Genomic DNA, 20,921 nt, shown 5'->3' on the forward strand with positions numbered 1-20,921 from the left:
CCATTATCAAAAATGTTCATAACCCCAATCGAAAACTCCATACCCATTGCACATTAACTTCCCTCTTCCCTAGTAACCTGTAATCTACTTTCTGTCTCAGTGAATTTGCATATTCTAGTTATTTCATGTAACTAGAAAGTGAAATCAAATAGTATTTGTCCTTTAGTATCTGGCTTATTTCACTCAACATGTCAAAAGGACTCTTGAGTCACAAAAGAAACTCCGGATCCAACTCCCTTAGTGGGCAGATGGGAAGCAGAATCCTGACTAGGTGACTATCTGTCAAGGTCTAACAACTTAGTGGCAGTGCAGGGTCTAGACACAAGGACGCTTAGCCCTCAGTCCCGTGTATTTCCCAACACCCCGCACTTCTTGGTATTGGAAAAAAAGAACAGTTATTTTTACTTTAGCCACCAGCTCCATCAGAGTAACCACAGATCCCATTTTTGTCTCTAAAGGAAGAAATATATTTACTTAACTGAAAACAAAATCAGAAACAGACATCATGTCACATCACCAACTAATAGCTCAAATTAAACTCGTCTGATAAAATATCTAAACCTGCACCTTGGTTGTGAATTACTTTCTTAGCCAAGAATATTTTCTTGAAGATACCCCCAAAAAAATAAAAAATAAAAAATAAAATAACAAGCAAAATAAAGCTAGTGTAATCATGTTAATACGAAGTACAATAAACTTTAAAGCAAAGGCATTATTAGAATAAAAGAGCTACTAGATATTGATTTTAAAAAGTTGAATTCATTAGGAAACTATTAAAATTCTAAAATTAATCATATTGCTCAAAAATATATAAAGCAAAAATATCAGAATTACAAAAAGTGACAAACGCACTAACTTTGTGGAAGTTACTAAGAAGTCATTTTCTACCTTCTTGACTAAAAAGGGAAAGAGAGAAATGAGACAAAATAAGGTTTCAGTGGCTGAGAGATTTCAGAGTCAGGAGGTTACCCTGGAGGTTATTCTTATGCATTATATAGATACCCCTTTTTAGTTTGTAGTGTACTGGAGTGGCTGGAGGGAAGTACCTGAAACTGTTGAACTGTATTCCAGTAGCCTTGTTTCTTGAAAAGGATTCTATAGCTATATGGCTTTTACAATGTGACTGTGTGACTGTGAAAACCTTGTGTCTGATGCTCCTTTTATCCAGGGTATGGAGAGATGAGTAAATAAAGAAGGATAAAAATAAAGAAATAATAAGGGCAGATAAAGGGTAAAAATTGGGTGGACTGAAGTATGGTGCGTAAGGGGTATGGGATGCACAAGTTCTTTTTTTAATCTTTTATTTTCTTTTCCTGGAATGATGTAAATGTTCTTAAAATAATTATGGTGAAGAATACAAAAGTATGTGATGATATAGTGAGCCATTGATTATATAATTTGTTTGGACTGTACATGTGTGGACATTTCTCAATAAAATACTTTTTAAAAAAGAAATTGCCTTCTGTAAATGACAGATCAGACAAAGAAAAAATCAATCAGCATGTAGAATATTTGAATAATGCAATGAATCTGTTTCACTTAATTGGAATATATAAGACATTGTTCCAAATAGCCAGAGAATACATGTTCTTTAAAAATCAATTAAGATTCTTGTTCAAACCATATAGCAAGTCATAATAAATTTCAAGAATCGTAACATATGAACTATAATCTCTGATGTACCAGATATATTATAAAATTGTAACAAAAATATAAAATAAATAAAACACTTTTTCCCCCAGAAAAACACTTGAGTCAAAGAAGAAATTCTACCTACAATGGAATGAACACTTACAAGTTAATGATAATCAAGATATCACGTATAAAAATGTAGAGCGCAGTTAAATTGGCACTTAGAGGACAATTTGTAGTCCTACATGTTTGAATTAAGAAATAAGATAGTCTGAAAATTAGTGAGCTTAAACTTCAACTCAAAAAATTAGAAGAAATCCAAAGTAAAAGAAAATTTAATGAAATAAAAACTGAACATAGGGCAAAGTGCACGTCAGCGGGGAAGCGGCACTGCCTGTGGAGATCCGCGGAGGCCGACAGGATTCGTTTGCTGCCGTCCCCGCTGTCGTGCACTGGGTGAGGGATCCCCTCGGGCGGTGCGGCGAGAAAGGTGCAGCGGCCCTGGCGGTTAGAAAGGACAAGTAACGCCAACCATGAAAGATCCAAGTCGCAGCAGTACTAGCCCAAGCATCATCAATGAAGATGTGATTATTAATGGTCATTCTCATGAAGATGACAATCCATTTGCAGAGTACATGTGGATGGAAAATGAAGAAGAATTCAACAGACAAATAGGAGTTATGGAAAGAAGAATTTATTGAGCGCTGTTTCCAAGAAATGCTGGAAGAGGAAGAACATGAGTGGTTTATTCCAGCTTGAGATCTCCCACAAACTATGGACCAAATCCAGGACCAATTTAATGACCTTGTTATCAGCGATGGCTCTTCTCTGGAAGATCTTGTGGTCAAGAGCAATCTGAATCCAAATGCAAAGGAGTTTGTTCCTGGGGTGAAGTACTAAAATATTTGAGTAGAAGGGGCCCTCTTTTGGTGGATGTAGCACAATTTCCACACTGTGAAGGCAGTATTAGAAGACTTAATTGTAAAAGCTCTCTCTTGTCACTGTGTTACACTTACACATTGCCAAAGTTTTGTTAGTCTTGCATGCTTAATAAAAGTGCTGAGACTGTTATTAAGTAAAAAGCTGTCAAATATTTACTGAAAATAGAATTGGCCCCATGCCTTGATGTGAAGACAGCGAGAAAAGAAGCACCAGTCAAGTTGTGACAAAGCAACAAATTAAATGACCTCTAAATCTTAACTAAATTTTCCTTGAGGCTAAATTGGTTCCTTAGGGTTAACTAACTCTTGTTAATGTCTAAACTTTGTTTAAATGAGTAAATTTAAATTCTAATTGTTAAGCATATTTCTCAATTGAGACTTCAATTTGTTTTTGTCCCCATCAAAAAGAATCTTCTTTTTCTGGGTAAGGCCTGTTATTTAAAGTAATTCATTATAGACGAGTATGCTTTTGGTTACTGAGGTTCTAAGATAGTGACAGATGAGAACTATTCCTGACTTTTATGGTATGTTACCATGTTAGAAATGTTTAATTCTGCTCCTAATGTTATATCTGAGGAAGTTTGTGATTTAAGAATTGTATTTTTTTTAAGGGAGCCCACGGCAACACAGTTATGCCTCTGTAAAGCCTAACATTTAAAGAATCCATAATCCAAGTGGACAAAGAAATTGTAACACTATGATTTGAGTGGTGCTTTTCCTTGCTTTGTTAACCATCAGGACAATAGTCTACAGCACAACTTTTCTTTTAACAAAGCTAGAACAGTTTTGGCTTCTTAAACTTCATATTTGGGTAGGTTAAGCTGCCATACGTGTTCAGTGTGAATAGTGTTTAAGTTGAAAATATTGTAAAAAAATTATATTTTTTCAAAAATATTTAAAAAAATAAATAATAGTAGAACTGAAAAAAAAAAAACAACTGAACATAGTTGTTCTAGTTTGCTAGCTGCCAGAATGCAACACACCAGAGATGGATTGGCTTTTAATAGAAGGGGATTTATTTCATTAGTTCTTCAGAGGAAAGGCAGATAACTTTCAACTGAGGCTCTTTCTTACGTTGGAAGGCACAGGGTGATCTCTGCTGGCATTCTCTCCAGGCCCCTGGGTTCCAGTAGCTTTCCCCCGGGTGATTTCTTGATCAGCTGCTTGGGCTGTGCTACGTTGAGCTCTCTCATTTAAGCACCAACTGATTAAGTCAAACGTCATTCACTGCAGCAGGCACGCCTCCTAGCCGACTGCAGATGTCATCAGCCACAGATGAGGTTCACATGCCTTTGGCTCATGTCCACAGCAACAGAACTAGGTGCCTTCGCCTGGCCAAGTTGACAGCTGAATCTAACTACCACAATAGTGTAGAAAGATTTCCCAAAAAACCCACAAAACTGGTTCTTTGAAAAAAGACTAAGTGGTTGATAAATCTCTGGCAAAACTAACCAAGAAATAAAGAAATAAGACAAAAAGAACAATATATTTTTTAAAAAAGCAAAAGTATAGATGAAAGAGAGATGAAAAAGATAAGGTAATATGTTGAATAGTTTTATGCTGAGATTTTTTTAAACAGGCAAAGTGGATAAATTTCAACAAAGGTATGAATTGCAACATTGATTCAAGGGAAAAAATATTTTAGAATCACAAAATCTTCCCGTGATGAAAATCAGATGTAGATGATTTTGTGGGAAAATTATATAACAAAAATGTAAGGAATGAATCTTTCTAATTTTAAAGATACTCTTTCAAAGAATAGAAAAAGAGAGTGCATATCTAAATCATTTTATAGGACCAAAATAGCATTGATACCAAAATCAGACAAAATCATAGAAGAAAGGAAAATTATAGATCAAATTCACTCATGAACTACTTGTAAAAATTCTAAAAGAAAAATTAGCTGAATGAATGCAATAAATAAAAAACAGAATACATTACAAGTGGGTTTGGTTTATTCCAGGTGCAAGTTTATTTCAGTATGAAAAATTTCTATAAACCCCCATATTAATAGGGCAAAGAAGAAAAATCACATAATCTTGTAAATAGATGCATAAAAAAGCACAATAAGAATTCACCACTTTTCATGATGATCTAGGAATAGAAGGGAATCTAATAGCAAATCTACAAACATTACAATCAACGGTAAAACGTTAAATGACTTTCCTTTAAAATCAGGAAGAGAAAAATTACACTCATAATCACCACTTAAATTGAACACTGGACTGCAGCCTCAGCCTTCACAATGTAACAAGAAAATAAATAAAAGATATGAGAATTACACAGAAGAAACAAAATTCTAAAAAAGGGATAGTCGAATTTATTGCCTGCATGCAAAACTGAAACGAATTACTGAAATTTTAGCAAAGTTGCTAGATGTGCGATCAGAATACAGAAATTGATCTATCTACACACATGCAAAGAACAACATGAAAATGCAATAAAGATACCATTGAAAATATCAATAAACAACAAGGTATTCAGAATTAAAGTGAGCAAATGTAAGCAATTTTTAAGGAGAAAATAAAACAAATTACTAAAAGACATTTAAGTGACTTAAAAATAGTTGACGTCACGTACAACTTTCACGGATAGGAAAATTCCTTCACATAAAGATGATTTTGATACAATTACATTTAAAATTACAACTGAATTTTTTTTTCTTTTTTCCTTTTATGAAACGTAACTGGCCAATTCTAATAATTTATATGGAAAAGGAAAGGGCCAATATTTGCAAAGTCATTCCTGGTATAAAAGAACAATCTATGGTGACATGGCCTATCAGATATTAAACATTTTTTTTTTTAAACTGTAGTTAGTGAAAAACAATGTTGCATTGGTTCAGGGATAAGGAAATAGGCCAATGAAACAGAATAGAGAGTGCAGATATATCTACAGATATCAGTATGTGCCCAGAGTCACATAGATGATCCTGCAGAAAGGAGGGAGTATTCAATACATGCAGGCAACGCCTGCCCATATGGAAGAAAGGAAATGAGTTACTAGGCACAAAAATCAAGTAAAGGTGCTGCTGCATTTCTAAAGCTGTAAAGTGAGCGCACAGGGTTGAAGAATGTTCTTTGTTGCGAGTGTAAAAGCTTGTCAGCTGCATTCTTTGGTGTGTATGATACACTGCACGGGAGAATGTTAATTGTAGAGTATTCTGATGGAAAGGTGGACAGTGGCCCAGGACTTATTGGTTAGATGGCCATATGCATCTGGACCAAGGGGCTCTGTCGTGGCCCAGACCTCGATGGGCACTGGGGCTACTCGTTAACGGGGGGCACTCCACCTCTGGGGCCGGTTCACCCACACGACGGCACTGAGCATGCTCAGGAGCAGAGGCACCTCCAGGAAGACGAGGAGCAGGAAGTGGACGCTGCTGAGCAGGGACCTGGGGTGGGGGGAATGACACAGTGACAGCCAGACAGTGAGCTGCCTCCTCGGGGGGACGCCTGGGGTCTCCTCCTCCCCTGTCCCCGAACCCAGGTCTCAGGGCCCCAACAATCCACGCCAGGCTCAACCCCTTGAATGCTGAGGAGTGACCAGCTGAGGATTTACCAAAACAGAATGACGCTTTAGACCAGGGTTTCGGAGGGAAGCAGGGGAGAGGGGACAGGAGACACCAGGCCCCAGAGTGTCTGCTTCCTTCTCTCGCCTTGGCTGAGATCCAGAACATTCCCTTGCCAGGCCCTGTCCCTACTGTTCCCTCCAGATACTGGTTGCCTGCAGCTCCACCCCAATGTCCTCTTCAGCAAGACTTCTCCTGACCATAGTGTATAAACCCCCAGGGGGTGCAAGGGTAGGGCAGTGGTAGAATTCTCACCTGCCGTGCAGGAGACCCAGGTTTGATTCCCTGCCCATGCGCTTCTCCACCCCACCCCATCCCCCAAATTCAACAAATGGTGCTACAATAACAGAATACATGGAAAAAGAATGAAATGAGACGCCCACCACGCAGCCTACAAAAAAAGGGAAACGCCATCATTCTCCCCCCACATGCCCTCCTCAAACCCAAGGGGTGGACTTTTCTCTGCAGCATTTGTTACAGCAGTGTGTTTATATGAATTTATTTGCTGATTTGATCATTTGTTCATAATCCACCCGGCAGGATCATGTCTGGTTGTTTGCTGCCTTACTCCAAAGCCCACCAGGGCACTTGGTAGCACCTAAATGATTAAATGGGAATCAGTGCATAAAAGAGGGACCTGGGGGTGAAGGGGCCCCCACCCAATAGTAGCATCCCGGGGTGCCGGCCCCTTACTGTGGGTTCTGGCTGGCAGTGGGGGTCTCCTGTCCAGTAGTGCCGAGCCTGGTGGGCGCTGGCAGGGGTGTGGGGGATCTGGGGGTCCCTGGGGAATGCTCAGCGTCGGGTGCTGCTCTGGGGGCTGACGGTGAGGAACACATCAGGCCGGTGCCCTCCCTGGGTCTCCCACACACCCTCACCTGCACAGCTCTGACATCACACAGGTGAGGTCACCCCAGGCGAGCTGAACAGGTGTCCTGGGACCCACATCCTGCATCGTTGCAGCAGTCCTGGCCAGGGCCCTTGGACCCTTCCCTGGCCCCATCCAAGGTGCTTCATCCCAGGTGGGACTGTCCAGATGAGGGTGTCACCCCAGACAAGGAGGGTCTGAGGTTGGGGGAAGGAGCACCTCGCCCCAGGTCACATCCCAGCCCCACTGCCTCACCTTCCTTCTCCTCATCCACCCGCATGGAAAGGTTGGGGTTTACTCTCTGGGGGACTTTTCCAAGGTGATTTAGGAACCAGGCACCCAGGCGTAGTGATCAACGGGTCCCCACACTGACAGATGGGACCCAAGTCCCCTTGGCACTCTCAGCCCCCAAACTGTCAGCCAGCTACAGAGAATCCTCACTGGGAGAGCCACTAGCAGGAAGAAAGATCTGTAGAGATGGACCTGGGTGGACCAAGAGAACAGCCTGTGGGGATGTCACAGGGCCACAAGGCCTGTCGCAAATGCAGTTTAGCAACTGCATTTTTATTGCCTTATTCTTGAATATGCTATACCCAAAGGACAGTGAGGGAAACCTCCCAAATGAGAGAAACCCAAACCACTAAGACAGGGATGCAGGGGAACTAGAGACAAAGTCAGAAGAAGAAAATAATATAAAAACATTGGTAAATTTAGATAAGCTTTCATTTGGTCTTTATGAAACAAGCACAGGGTTGTCTTTAAAAAGCAATCTTTGGAAATGAAGGAAGAGCATTGAGTCCATAGAAACCTGGGACCCTGTGTTCCTCCCTGTGACCCTGGGCCCCGGGAGTCTGTGAGAGGCCTGGGTGCTGCAAGAGATGAGCAAATGTCCTGGGGTCCCGTTCTCGTAGGGAGGACCAAGCCCAGGTCCGGGGAGAGCGGGGGGACACAGGGAACCTCTGTGGAGTAGACATGGCCCCATTGGGAAAGGAGGCAGGGCAGACCCCCAGATCCAGGGGGTTCTCACGGACCATAATGAGTGATGGTGTTAGTGTCGCACACACAGATGCTGCCAACTAGCTAAACCAGTCTGTGCACGCACACACACACACACACGCACACACACGTACACACAATACCCCGAGTCACAGGCCCCCCACCCCATCTTTCTGAGCCCCTCTGTCCAGGTCATTCCTCGGGTCGGGCAGCCCTGCTGGGGTGGGCCGGGCTCACCTGGGCTCACGGTCACCTCGACCAGGACGATGGGGTCCAGCCCTGAGAGCCACAGTGCGTCTACCCCGCACCAGTACTGGCCCGCGTCCTCCATGGTGAGGTTCCCCACAGTCACAGGGAAGCTCAGGTTGGCAGGATAGTCCATGATGGACACACGCCCACGCCTCCTCTCCAGCTCCAGCCCTTTGGTCTCCACGATCTTGTCACATCATAGAAATTGAGGTCTTCTGCACCAGTATTTGTTGCCCTCCTTGAGCGCCTCGTCGTAGTGACACTGCAGGCTCAGGCAGCCCCCCACGGCACCCGCCACGGTGCTGGGGCCCCTGAGAGCCAGGCAGCCTGCAAGACACCGCAGCCGCACCTCATCAGGGGGCCAGAGCCTGGAGGGAACATCGGCTGGGAGGTGGGCTCTCCTCGGACCCAGGTGCCAGTGCCCCTCTGGGGGTGGAGAGGTGGGAGGGACCCAAAAGAAGCCGAGAGAGAGAGGAGTGTGTGCGCATGAATGTGTGCTGTGCACCGAGATGCCGTTTCTGGTGATATAACTACAGGGGTGATGGCACAGGCACCGGCCTCACCCAAGGCTCCCTCTGAGCCGCTGGGCGCACGACACCCACCCGCCCACAGGCCTGCGGCGAGGCAGGTGTGATGGCCCCTGATGCTCCTCTGCACCCCCATTCCCTCCCCCTTGAGGTCCTGCCCTCACACCCTCCCGCTCACGCCCCTTTTTCTCGCTGGTCAGCAGCATGTCCCCCTCAGGGCCCACCCGGCTCACCTGGGATGTGGAGGAGGAGCAGAGCTGCGGGCAGCCCCGCGGCGCCCTCCCACGGGGCCATTGCTCCAGCACAGGTGTCCCCACAAGCCTCCCCAGGAGGGTCCGCTCCACGCCTCCCGCCTCTGCTCTCTGCGGCCTCTCTGCTCGGTGTGCAGCCCCGACCCGGGTCTGAGCTGGGCAGGTAGGAGGAGCCCGGGGAGAAAAGCAGCTTGAGGCTGCAGGCACACACCCGTGGGGCTCAGTGCGGTTTGCTCTTCTCAGACCCAGTGGGTGCGCAGGTGCGGGGTGCCCTGGATGTGGGGTCCCCTCCCCCCAGGCTCACAGCCTGCTCCCCTCACCGCCTCATGCCTCCCCGCATGGCAGAGACACATGGGGTGCTTCCGTCTCCGGGCGGCAGCCTCTGCCCACCGCGGGGATGTCACTTCCTCCCAGTCTGGATGAAGCATCCAGGGAGGGAGGCAAGACTGTCCACTCTTCTTTGGCCTTGCCGGTGACCACAGAGGGGCTGTGTCCCCTCTGATCTTCCATCCCACGTGGGCCACCCTCCGAGGCTGCAGAGCTCATTCCGGCCACACCGGTCAGCACGGTGACCCCAAACCCTTCAACGCGGCCCCTCCTGGTGCTCGGACCCCAGTCAGGGATCCCCGTGGCTGCAGCTTCCCCATCCTGCTACTGTCCCAAGCTCTTGGTGCCGTCACAACCTTCCTGGGCTTTCATCCTTACCTGCCATGCTCTTGCCAAACTCCGGCCCCCCGAGAATCGGAGAATCGGGACTGAGAATCAAGAGCAGAGGGAGCCGGACTCAGGGTTGGGAGCTGCAGAAATGGGAAGTTGGGGCCACGTGAGGCTGTGGCTGACCCATCCCCCACATGCACTGGCTCACAGCAAAAAGTGGGTTTCTGGCTAGGAGGACGCCTGCCACAGGGCCTCTGCTGCTGGTGCTGCACCTGCGTGCACCTGGATCACCTGCAGGCTCTGCAGGGGGCCGGGATAGGGGTGCGCCTTCCCAGGAGGCAGGGAGGCTGGGTTGTCCTGGGCATGGCTGTTCTCCCAGCAGGAGGGCCCTAGCGTCAGGCTTTCCTGGAGGTGGGTGGGGGCGAGACAGGCGCAGGGGCCACTTAGCCTCTCTCTCGGGCGGGATCAGCCCCTCAGCCTGTTGTGCACACACGTACAAGCCCAGGTCTCCTCTACCTCCCCTCCAGATTGGGACACGGTGATGAGGATTGGGGAGCAAAATGTTGGGGACCTGGTGCCTCTGCAGCCACGTCCCGCCTTTTCCCTCCTCCCTCCACCCTCACAGGGCTGCAGTCCCGAGCTAGGGTCACTAGGCTGATGGCCCGAGACTAAAATTACAGAGCCCGTCCAACCCCAGGGAGGCCCCAGCCCCTCCGTTCTAGTCTGCACCCCCGGCCTGGCTTCTCTGGGCTGGACCCTCTTCTGCCCCTGCCCGGGCCCCCCTCGTCCTTCCCAGAACGGACAGCAGGATCCTTCCCAACCCCACCCCGGGGGCGGCTCTCCTACGATGCCTCAGAGGCTCCTGCTTATGCACAGGCTGGAACCCCACGTCCTGACCTCGACTCTGCCAACACAGCTCGGTGCGGTGGCCAAGAGTCCTCCTTCCCTATTCGCCCGTGTGCCCTCTCCTGTCCACCACTGTACCTTTGTCCTGCTCCTCTGCCTGGTCACGGGCACGAGCTCGCGGGCACACTGCCACCATCCACCCAGGAGGTGCTGCTCCCTTTCCAGTGGGCCCTCTTGACCCAGTCACCCTTCCCTCCTGGCTTTCATCAGACCCCTGCTCGCAGGTTTCCTGTCTGCTGCCTCTGGACAGGGCGCCCAGGTGGGTGGGGGCGGCCTCTGGTCTCGCTCACTGCCAAGTGCCAGCACCTCTGCCAGGGTCTGCCCAGTGCATCTAACAAACTGCCTGTGGGATGGACGAATGCACCAATGACCCTCCCAGGTCTCACCTGCCCACAGAAGACCGAGCTGTCTAATCCTGGTGGGACGTTTCCCACTTGGGCTGGGGAGGAAGGCAGATGGATGGATCCCGGAGCTGAGGGTCACCTGCCCGTGGACACCTGCCTCCTGACTTTGCTAATGATACTGGACAAAGGCAGGCGATTCTCTGCCTGACACGCTCGAATGACCAATTCCTGAGATGCCAGGGTTTCAAAGACAGAAAGGGTTTATTGCTAGGTGCAAAGCAGGGAAAAGATCTCCTAAAAGCAGATCTAAAAAAAAAATCTGTCTCCCCAAACTGCAGTAATTCTGATCGTTTTATAGTATCAAAACATGAGCAGATTTTAGGATAATGAGCACAATGGCTCCAGATGATGTAGAGGTGACCTAATTGATTAATTGGTTACCTGCTTAGTCACAGAACGTTTGTAAGAAAATTGTGACCTTAATATGATGACAAGTGAGATCTTTAGTGCTATAATGAGGTATAGGTGACTTATAGGTTAACATCTAAGCTACTGCATGTGCCAGGCAGGCTCATTTGGTAGCTCCAGCTTTGGTTATCAAGACAACTTTTGGACTCGGCGTGGGTTAGTTCTGGGCCAACCCAATGCCCTTTATTAATAAACCTTAGGGGCTGTCTTTAGTGAGCTCAAGACTCCAAAGTCGAAAAACCAGATAAAATGGGTACCAGTGAGGGTCAGTCACAGGGTTTTAACAATCACAAGGGCACAAGCTAAAGACTATACACTCCTCAGAGGTCAGGGCAGCTGGATTATAGCTCAGGGATTTCAGGGATTTCCTTCTGTCTACTCCAATATACCACAAAGCAAAAAGGAATATCTACATAATAATTCAGCATCCATAATCATCCCTTAAATCCCAACTTCCGGGTTACAACTCCTCTCTCTCATTTGATGATTCTCTCAATCTTGAGGGATATCTGGATGATGACTGTTCTAACTTCCGCATGCTGAAAAAGAGGCATCACCATTTAGGACAGAGGGACAAAACAGGTTGTTGTTCCTGGAGAGAGTGGTACTTCCGGATTTCAGGGCTTATTTGGCATAGGAACTATCTGGAGGCTTTAAGTCTCTGAAAAACAAACTTAATTAGTAAAACTTTTATAGAGCCCAGGGTATCTTTTAGGGTTTCCAGAAACACTGTTGGTTGCTTGCCACATGGTGGCAGTATGCAATATCTGGCTGAAATCTGCACAAGAGTCCTTCCAGAACAACCTCTTGACTCGATTTGAAATCTATCTGCCACTGAAACTTTATTTCTTTCCCCTTTTTGGTTAACCAATCCCACGATGCCATGATCCTTGGGGGTCATGTCCCATGTTGCCAGGGAGACTTACACCTCTGGAATTCCTGTCTCATGAGTTTATTTGCAGAGTTTGGTTTAGAGAGAGGGAGACCACATCTGAGCAACAAAAGAAGTTCTCTGGGGGTGACCCTTAGACATGAATTATTGGTTGGCTTAGTTTTGCTATTACAGAAATAGTTTTCATAAGGGCAAGCCTCGAGATCGAGGGCTTGGCTTATAAAATTGGGAGCTCCTATTGCTTAAGAGAATAGCAGGAATTCCCCAGGTGGGGAAGTTCAATAGTTTCATATTTTTCTCTAGACCTCTAAGGGACTGTGTACATACTTAAAAAAATTTTTTTTTTTTTTGCTTAAAATACTCTGGCTCTTTTTGGTCTCACACAGAATTTAAAGTTTTAGAATACAGACAGTATTATCTTTTTTTTATTTTAACTTTTTTATTGTATAGTATAAAATACATACAAAGCAAAAAAATAAAAAAGCAATAGTTTTCAAAGCACTCTTCAACAAGTAGTGACAGGACAGATCCCAGGGTTTGTCATGGGCTACCATATGATCCTCTCATATTTTTCCTTCTAGCAGCTCCAGAATATAGGAGGCTAGAGGGCTTAAATATTTTTTTATCATCACAATCAACTTTTTTCCTTCTTTTTTTTTGGTGAAAAATAAAATATATACATAAAAGCTATGAATTTCAAAGCACAGCACCACAATTAGTTGTAGAACAAATTTCAGAGTTTGACATGGGTTACAGTTTCACAATTTTAGGTTTTTACTTTACTCTAAATACTGGAGACTAAAACAGATATCAATTTAATGATTCTGCATTCATATTCATTTGTTAAATCCTATCTTCACTGTATAACTCCACCATCACCTTTGATCTTTTGATCCCTCTCTTTAGAGTTGTTTGGGCTACGGTGATTCTAAATTTTTGATATTGAAAGGGTCTGTCACTAATATGGGGTAGGGAGATGGAACTATCTGATATTCTGGAGAGGCTGGGCTAAGTTTCAGGACTTATCTGGATCAGGGATCCATCTGGAGGTTGTAAGTTTCTGGAAAGTTACTCTAGCGCATGGAACCCTTGTGGAATCTTATCTATTACCCCAGGTGTTCTTTAGGATTGGCTGGAATGGTCCTGGTTGGGGGTTGGCAGGTTATATAGGTAGCAAGGTCTACCTGAAGCTTGTGTAAGAGCAACCTCCAGAGAAGCCTCTCAACTCTATTTGAACTCTCTCTGCCACTGAGATTTTGTTATTTACACTTCTTTTCCCCGTTTCGGTCGGGATGGAATTGTTGATCCCACAGTGCCAGGTCTGGATTCATCCCTGGGAGTCATCTCCCACGTTGCCAGGGAGACTTTCACCCCTGGATGTCATGTCCCACGTAGGGGGGTGGGCAATAATTTCACTTGCAGAGTTGGGCTTAGAGAGAGCAAGGCCACATCTGAGCAATAACAGAGGTCCTCCAGAAATAACTCTTAGGCATGCCTATAAGTAGTCTAAGCTTCTCTGCTACCTACATAAGCTTCACAAGAGTAAGCCTCCTGATCAAAAGCATGGCCTATTGATTTGGGCGTCCCTAAAGTTTGACACAGTATCAGGGGATTCCCTAATGGTAAGATTTAATAGTTTCATATTTTTCTCCCATCCTACAGGGGACTTTGCCACTACTTTTTCATTATCTGCTTAATGTACTCTAGGATGTATCCAGGCATTACAATAATCTATACAGGATGAAAGGACCTCTTTCTTATTCTGTGCTCTCTGTGTTCCAATTGTTCAAATGAGCTATACAAGTAAGTTTCAGACAATATTATCTTTTACCCTACATTCTGATTTACTTTAGTCTTAACTAGATCAGCATCATTCACATGTAGCTATATGGAATAATGCTGGCTTTTCAGAGCTGGGGGACTTTAACTCTGAATCTTAGGTGTTAAAAGATATTTAAAGTTCTGGGGAACTACCAAGTTATACAAAGAGTAAGGCATCTCAGAATTTAGAAATAACAGTTAAAGGTCAAGAGTAAATGTGACTGCTGTAAGTACTTACAATTTAAGCCCTAACTTTCTTATAAGCATTTTTAAATGAAACTACTTTCAGAAACAAAACATTTTACAGTTGTCTTATTTTGGGGTCATCAACCACAAACCAGAGCAGAGGTTTTGTGCCATTTCAGCTTTATACATTCATTAACAGGTAAAGCATAATTTGTGTATTTGTCTCACTTCTCTTTTAAAATATCTTTTTGTGGGCGGGCCGCGGTGGCTCAGCGGGCAAGAGTGCTTGCCTGCCGTGCCGGAGGACCCCGGTTCGATTCCCGGCCCCAGCCCATGTAAAAAACAAACAAACTAACAAAATATAATAAAACAAGAAAATGTTTAAAAATGTTTCCCTTTCTTCCTCCCTTCCTTCCTTCTCTGTCTTTCCTTCCTTTCCTCCCTCTCTCTTTAAAAAAAAAAAAAAATCTTTTTGTTACAGATGAAGTTTTGACGTATAACTGACCATATATATGCTTTTTTTAAAGATTTTTTAACTGTGAAAAATAGCATATATACAAAAAAGCAATAAATTTCAAAGCACATCGCAGCAATTAGTTATAGAACAGATTTCACAGTTTGGTATGGGTCATAGTTCCACAATTTTAGGTTTTTCCTTCTAGCTGCTCTAAGAAATTGGAGACTAAAAGGAATATCAATATAATGTTTCAGCAATCATACTCTTTTGTTAAATCCTATCTTCTCTGTTATAATCCACCTTATCCTTTGATCCTTCTCCCAAATTTTAGGGGTATTTGGCCTATGCCCATTATAACTTTTCATGTTGGAAAGGGCTGTCATAATATGGGATGGGGGATGGAACTAGTCGATGTTCTGGAGAGGCTTATCTGGTCCAGGAACCCATCTGGAGGTTATAGGTTTCTGGAAAATTACCCTAGTGCATGCAACCTTTGTAGGATCTCAGATAAAGCCCTAGCTCTTCTTTAGGGTTGGCAGGAGTGATTTTGGTTGGGGTTTGGCAAACCACAATAAATAGCACGATCCAGCTGAAGCTTACGTAAGAGTAGCCTCCAGAGTAGCCTCTCGACTCTATTTGAACTCTCTCAGCCACTAACACTTTATTTATTACACTTCTTTCCCCCTTTTGTTAGGAAGGCCTTGTCGATCCCATAGTGCCAGGGCCAGGCTCATCCCTGGCACATAAACTCTTAGAGAAGCGTTAGAACAAAGCAGTGTGACAAGTAAATTTGGATGTTTCCATGATCTGTAACCTTTTTCGAAGAATGACCAAAACCATGACTTGCAACATCAAACCATCGCCTAACATCATACAGATCAGTATCAGATATAACACGGACAGTGCAAACATTGTCAACTCTCTAGGAATTTTTATGCAATCTCTAAATATGAATAACATTTCACCCATATAAATCTATCTCACAAAAGTATAAAAATCCTTTAAAATTATTGTAATACTTCCTAAACCCCTCCTATATAATATGTTAAACAATTTGTAGGTTACAAGGTGAAAGAATGAACCCTTTGTAATAGTTTTCCTTTAAAAATGAGACTTGTCTTCTGAATTAAAGGATGATAAGGTCAAGAAAACCATGCCTAAAATTGGCCTAAAATATGCCTAAAATTTCTCTGTCCCATCCAACACCACTTTCAAAGGTCAGAAGAGGCCATGTTTGAAATATAATCAGCTCTTCAATAATTTATGGGTTAATACCCAGGAAAAATAAATTTTTTCTCAATATTATTTTCAAGTACTAAAATAATAGCATGAATGTGTTAGTTGACCAAATTAAGTTATGGCTTCTAAAAGAACTAGTTCAGAGCTCTACTTATTCAAATGCTACTTTCTTATTCAAAGGTCTTACAAGTGCCATCTTTTCTATGAGGACTTCCCCTAGGTTATTCTTTATCTATCTGCTCTTTAAAAATTCTTTCAGCATTTTATTCCTCTATAAAGATAATCAGTAAGTACTTTAAATACTACTGTTTATTCTATGCCCTGGTACAAGTATACTCCAACTAGAATATGAACTTCTTGAAGCTAAGAATAAAGTCTTCCCCATTCATGACAGCACTTACTAACCTGATTATGTCTATACTCACGGAAAATATACTGACTGACATTAACAAGGCCACTACAAGTACAAATTCTTCCACATTGTGGGGTAATAAATGGCAAAGTAATTAAAAAGCCAGATTGTTAAGAATATTGTTAATAAGTGAGACATAACTGAAAATGCAACAACTCCAATGAATTATTATGACTACATATATGACATTTAAAAATATATGAAATAATTTCTTAGTGAAATGTAAATGATCAAAATCAACTCAAGAAGAATTGAAAGCATGGTTGATCCTATAACCATAAAAGAAATATAATTAATAGGTGAAATTCTTCCCAGAAAGAAGCTACAAATCTGTGTGCTTGTACATGAGTCACAACAAACTTTCATGGAATGGACAGTCCCAATTTTAAAGAAATTCATTTCATAACACAATAGAGAATTGTAGTAAATTCATATTATGGGGCTACTATAACACTGACAGAAAACCCAAGGAAGGAGGGAGGAATAAAGAAAACTTATGAATATAAATGTAAAAATCCTAACTAAAATCTTGGTAACATAAATGCATAAATGTATAAAATAATATATCTTAACCAATTGAGTTATTCCATAATGGAAATGTGATTTGGCACTAGAAAATTTCTGAATGTTACTTGCTATATCAACAGATAAAAAAGAAAAATTATATGACATTAACAGATGCATAAATGAGACCTACTGCCTGATTGTTTCTTGGGAAGTAGCTTAGGACGCTCCCTTCACTAAAATAATAAAGAATGCACTAGTGAAGAGAGCTCCTCGATTGTAGAGGAACTCAGTATTGGCTGTCCTTTATTGGGCAGGAAGATAGGAGGGAACTACTTGACATGGAATTGGATTCTCTAGAGGATGATAGGACTTCAGAGTAGCAGAAGCCAGGTTGCATCAATCATCAGGCAAAATAAGGGCATCATCAAGGAGAGAATGCAACCAGAAGGCCTTGACTTGCTGGGATCTGTGAGAAGAGCTACCAGATATCGTGCTCCCAGGGGCAAGTGAGATGGGCCAAAAACAAGGACATTACTAACTTATATAATTAAAAAAGATCAAGAATGGGTAAGCGAAAGGATTATTTTAGTTACTACAATGGAAAAATCATGATCTTTGTTTAGTTTTCAGACCTGTGACAGTTCTCAGATTCAGAGCTCATTGATTGAAGAGTAGTCATCATCTGTTTGATGAAGTACTTTGCAATGCCACAACAAATATATACAGTAATGACTTCCCCAATCCTTTCCTAAAGTGTCACAGGCTCATTTATCAGAAAAACCATAAAGTGAAGAAAGGGAAATACTTTTCTTTAGCACTGGTGGATACTTAGCCTGAGCTGTCATTGATGCTAAGAGGATACAAAATGCCATCATGGACTCCTCTATTAGAGTGAGGAATGTGTGGAGGCCAGTTGTTAAATGCTGTTGTGTTGGTTTGAAAGTATTATGCATCCCAGAAAAATCCATGTTTTAATCCTGATCAATCTTGTGGGGGCAGCCATTTCTTTTAATCCTAATTCAATACTGTAAGATGGAAATTGTTATTAACTTATCCCCATGGAGACGTGACATGCACAATTTTGGGTGTGGCCTTTTGATTACACGGTAACGTGACTCCACCCATTCAAGGTGGTCTTGATTAGTTTACTGAGTCCTTTGAAAGGGGAAACATTTTATTATTATTATTATTATTATTATTATTATTATTATTTTAATTTATTAAACTTAACATACAAACACAAACATTCTTACCATATGATCATTCCATTCTTGATAAATAATCAATAACTCACAATATCAACACATAGTTGTATATCATCATCATGATCATTTCTTAGAATATTTACATCAATTCAGAAAAAGAAATAAAAAGAGAACAGAAAAAAAATCATACATACCATACCCCTTACCTCTTTCTTTCATTGATCACTAGCATTTCAATATACTAAATTTATTTTAACATTTGTTCCCCCATTATTTATTTATTTCTCATCCACATTTTTGACTCATATGTTCGTATCATAGCTAAAAGGAAATCAGATGCAAGGTTTTCACAATCATACAGTCACATTGCAAAAGCTATATCATTATACAATCATCTTCAAGAAATATGGCTATTGGAACACAGCTCTTCATTTTTCGGTACTTCCCTCCTCCATTACACCTTAACTAAAAAGGTGATATCTATATAATAACCTCCAAGATAACCTCTCAACTCTGGAATCTCTCCACCGTTGACACTTTATTTTGTCTCATTTTGCTATTCCCCCTTTTGGTCAAGAAGATTTTCTTAATCCCTTGATGCTGAGTCTCAGCTCATTCTAGGATTTCTGTCCCATGTTGTCAGGAAGGTCCACACCCCTGGGAGTCATGTACCATGTAGAGAGGGGTAGGGTGGTGAAGTTGCTTGTTGTGTTGGCTGAGAGAGAGAGGCCACATCTGAGCAACAAAAGAGGGTCTCTTGGGGGTGACTCTTAGGCCTAATTTTAAGTAGGCTTAGCCCATCCTTTCTCAAGATTAAGTTTCATATGAACAAACCCCAAGATTGGGGGCTTAGCCTATTGCTTTGGTTGTCCCCTCTACTTGTGAGAATATCAAGAATTCTCCACTTGGGGAAGTTGAATTTTCTCCCTAAAAGCGGAAACATTTTGAAGAAACTTCAGTGCCAACAGAGAGAGAGCTGACATAGATGTCAATTTACCTGGAGAACAGAGACATGGATGTCTGGAAATGCTTGAAGCCCAGCAGATGTCTCCATGAGATGTTAAGCAAGCCAGAACCTGGAGAGAGCCAAGGGAAGCCAAGAGATGCAGCCAGCCCTGCAGAAACAAAGTGAGGCATCCCCACAGGAACAGAGGATGAAAGCAATGGAACCCAGGAACAAGGGACCAGCAGATGCCAGTCACATGACTACCCCACTGACAGGAGTTTCTGACCCATCAACCTTCCTTGAGTTAAAGTATCTTTCCCTGGATACCTCAGTTTGGGCATTTTTACAGGTTTACAACAATAAACTTGTAACTTATTGAATTCCCCCCTTTAAAATCCATTCCAGTTCTGGTACATTGTATACTGGCAACTTGCAAACTAAGGCAGGTGCCTTGGTCCAAATCTGTCTCACCATGTGTCCAGTGAGTTTGTGGACTTACCCTGTGGCCATATCCTGGATTCATGATTACATAATCAGGATGGATAGTTTTAAGAGCTGGCAGAACACTAATATTGGTCCAATGACCTATGCAGTAAAAGCCAGAATAGTAGAAAAGCCCAGAAGCTGTGTCACCATTCTGCCACCAAGATGGTAAATTATAAGCAATACCACATTCTGAGGGCAATGGCAGAGGTTAATGCCACCCTCCAAGACATAAAAATACAGCAGTGATGAGCTCCTATCATATCCTTATTTAATTTAATTTTGTCCCTGAAAAATCCAGGTGGGTTCTGGCATACAGCAGCAGACCAACTCATACTAACCAATCAATAGTCCCAATCTCAACTGTTTCTCTTGATGCACTATCTTTACCAGAACAGCCTCTCATACTTGATGTGCTGCTATCAATGGGACAAATGCACTGTTTACAATTCCAATAAGAAGTAAGATCAACAGCAGTTTACACTTGCTTGGGAAGAATAGCAGTACACATTCATGGTCTGACACAGGATTATATTAACTCTTCTGTTCTCTGCTGCAGTATAGTCCAAAGGGACTTTGATTAGGTACTCCACAGAACAGCATACTGAGTCACTTCATCGATGGCAGGAAGAAGTAAGTTTTCTAGATTCCCTGCTCCAGAAGGAGGGAGATAACCCTCACAAAATTTCAGGGGACTATCTCATAGATTAAATTTTTAGGCGTCCGCAGTCTGGAACAAGTTATTTTGTCTTGCGTCTCAAACCTCTATGAAAAAAGCACAGTGCTTGGTGAGCCCTTTTGGATTTTTGAACTAGCACATTCCACAGTTGGAAATACTGTGGTGCCCCATGTATTGGGTGACTTAAAAAGCTGCAGATCCAGGCTGAGGTAAACTTGGTCCTGTTGTTTGGACTGCAGGAGCTGATTCCCAGGTGCTAGACGTCTTTTTGGAAGACAAAGATGGCATGTACAGTCTCTGCCAATCCCAATGGGAGAGTCGTAGTGTGGACCCCTAGGATTCCGGGGCAAGGAAATGCCACCGGCAACAGAACTCCTCCCCATTTCCAAAGAAGCCCTTTAAACACTGCTGTGTCTAAATAAACACCAAATGCCTGACTATCCTTATTATTTGGTGTATATGGCAATACCCAGTTCACAATAGGAAGCTCCCATCACACAGTCACTTGATGAATTGTGCTCACACACAAGACCCTGTGGGGAGTCCCCTACAATCAGCTGATAGAAGAGCGAGAAAACTTGATCTGGTTCACAGAAGACCAGCTTGAAACAACATGATTTCCTTTGTGCAAGATTCAAAAACAGCTATGTACTTGTTTCTTAACCACAAAGACAAGCAAAGAAATGG

At 43.1% G+C, this 20,921-nt stretch overlaps 1 long non-coding RNA gene and 1 pseudogene across 2 annotated transcripts; one reads left to right on the top strand and one right to left on the bottom strand.

The window, feature by feature from the left end:
* Nucleotides 1-2,117: 2,117 nt before the first annotated feature.
* On the top strand, nucleotides 2,118-3,510 carry LOC143685819 (polyadenylate-binding protein-interacting protein 2 pseudogene; annotated as a pseudogene).
* A 2,339-nt stretch (nucleotides 3,511-5,849) lies between these two features.
* Nucleotides 5,850-9,850, bottom strand: LOC143685820 (uncharacterized). 2 transcript variants are annotated; one of them, XR_013176759.1, is made up of 3 exons: nucleotides 9,738-9,844; nucleotides 9,015-9,187; nucleotides 5,850-8,581 (listed from the first exon to the last, which is right to left on the bottom strand). It is a non-coding gene; the product is annotated as an uncharacterized LOC143685820 (long non-coding RNA). The 2 variants fall into 2 exon arrangements; XR_013176760.1 differs by lacking the exon at nucleotides 9,015-9,187 and having other exon boundaries at nucleotides 9,738-9,850.
* Nucleotides 9,851-20,921: the final 11,071 nt, after the last annotated feature.

This window comes from Tamandua tetradactyla, chromosome 6, assembly GCF_023851605.1.
Source record: "Tamandua tetradactyla isolate mTamTet1 chromosome 6, mTamTet1.pri, whole genome shotgun sequence".
Taxonomy (NCBI): Eukaryota; Metazoa; Chordata; class Mammalia; order Pilosa; family Myrmecophagidae; genus Tamandua; species Tamandua tetradactyla.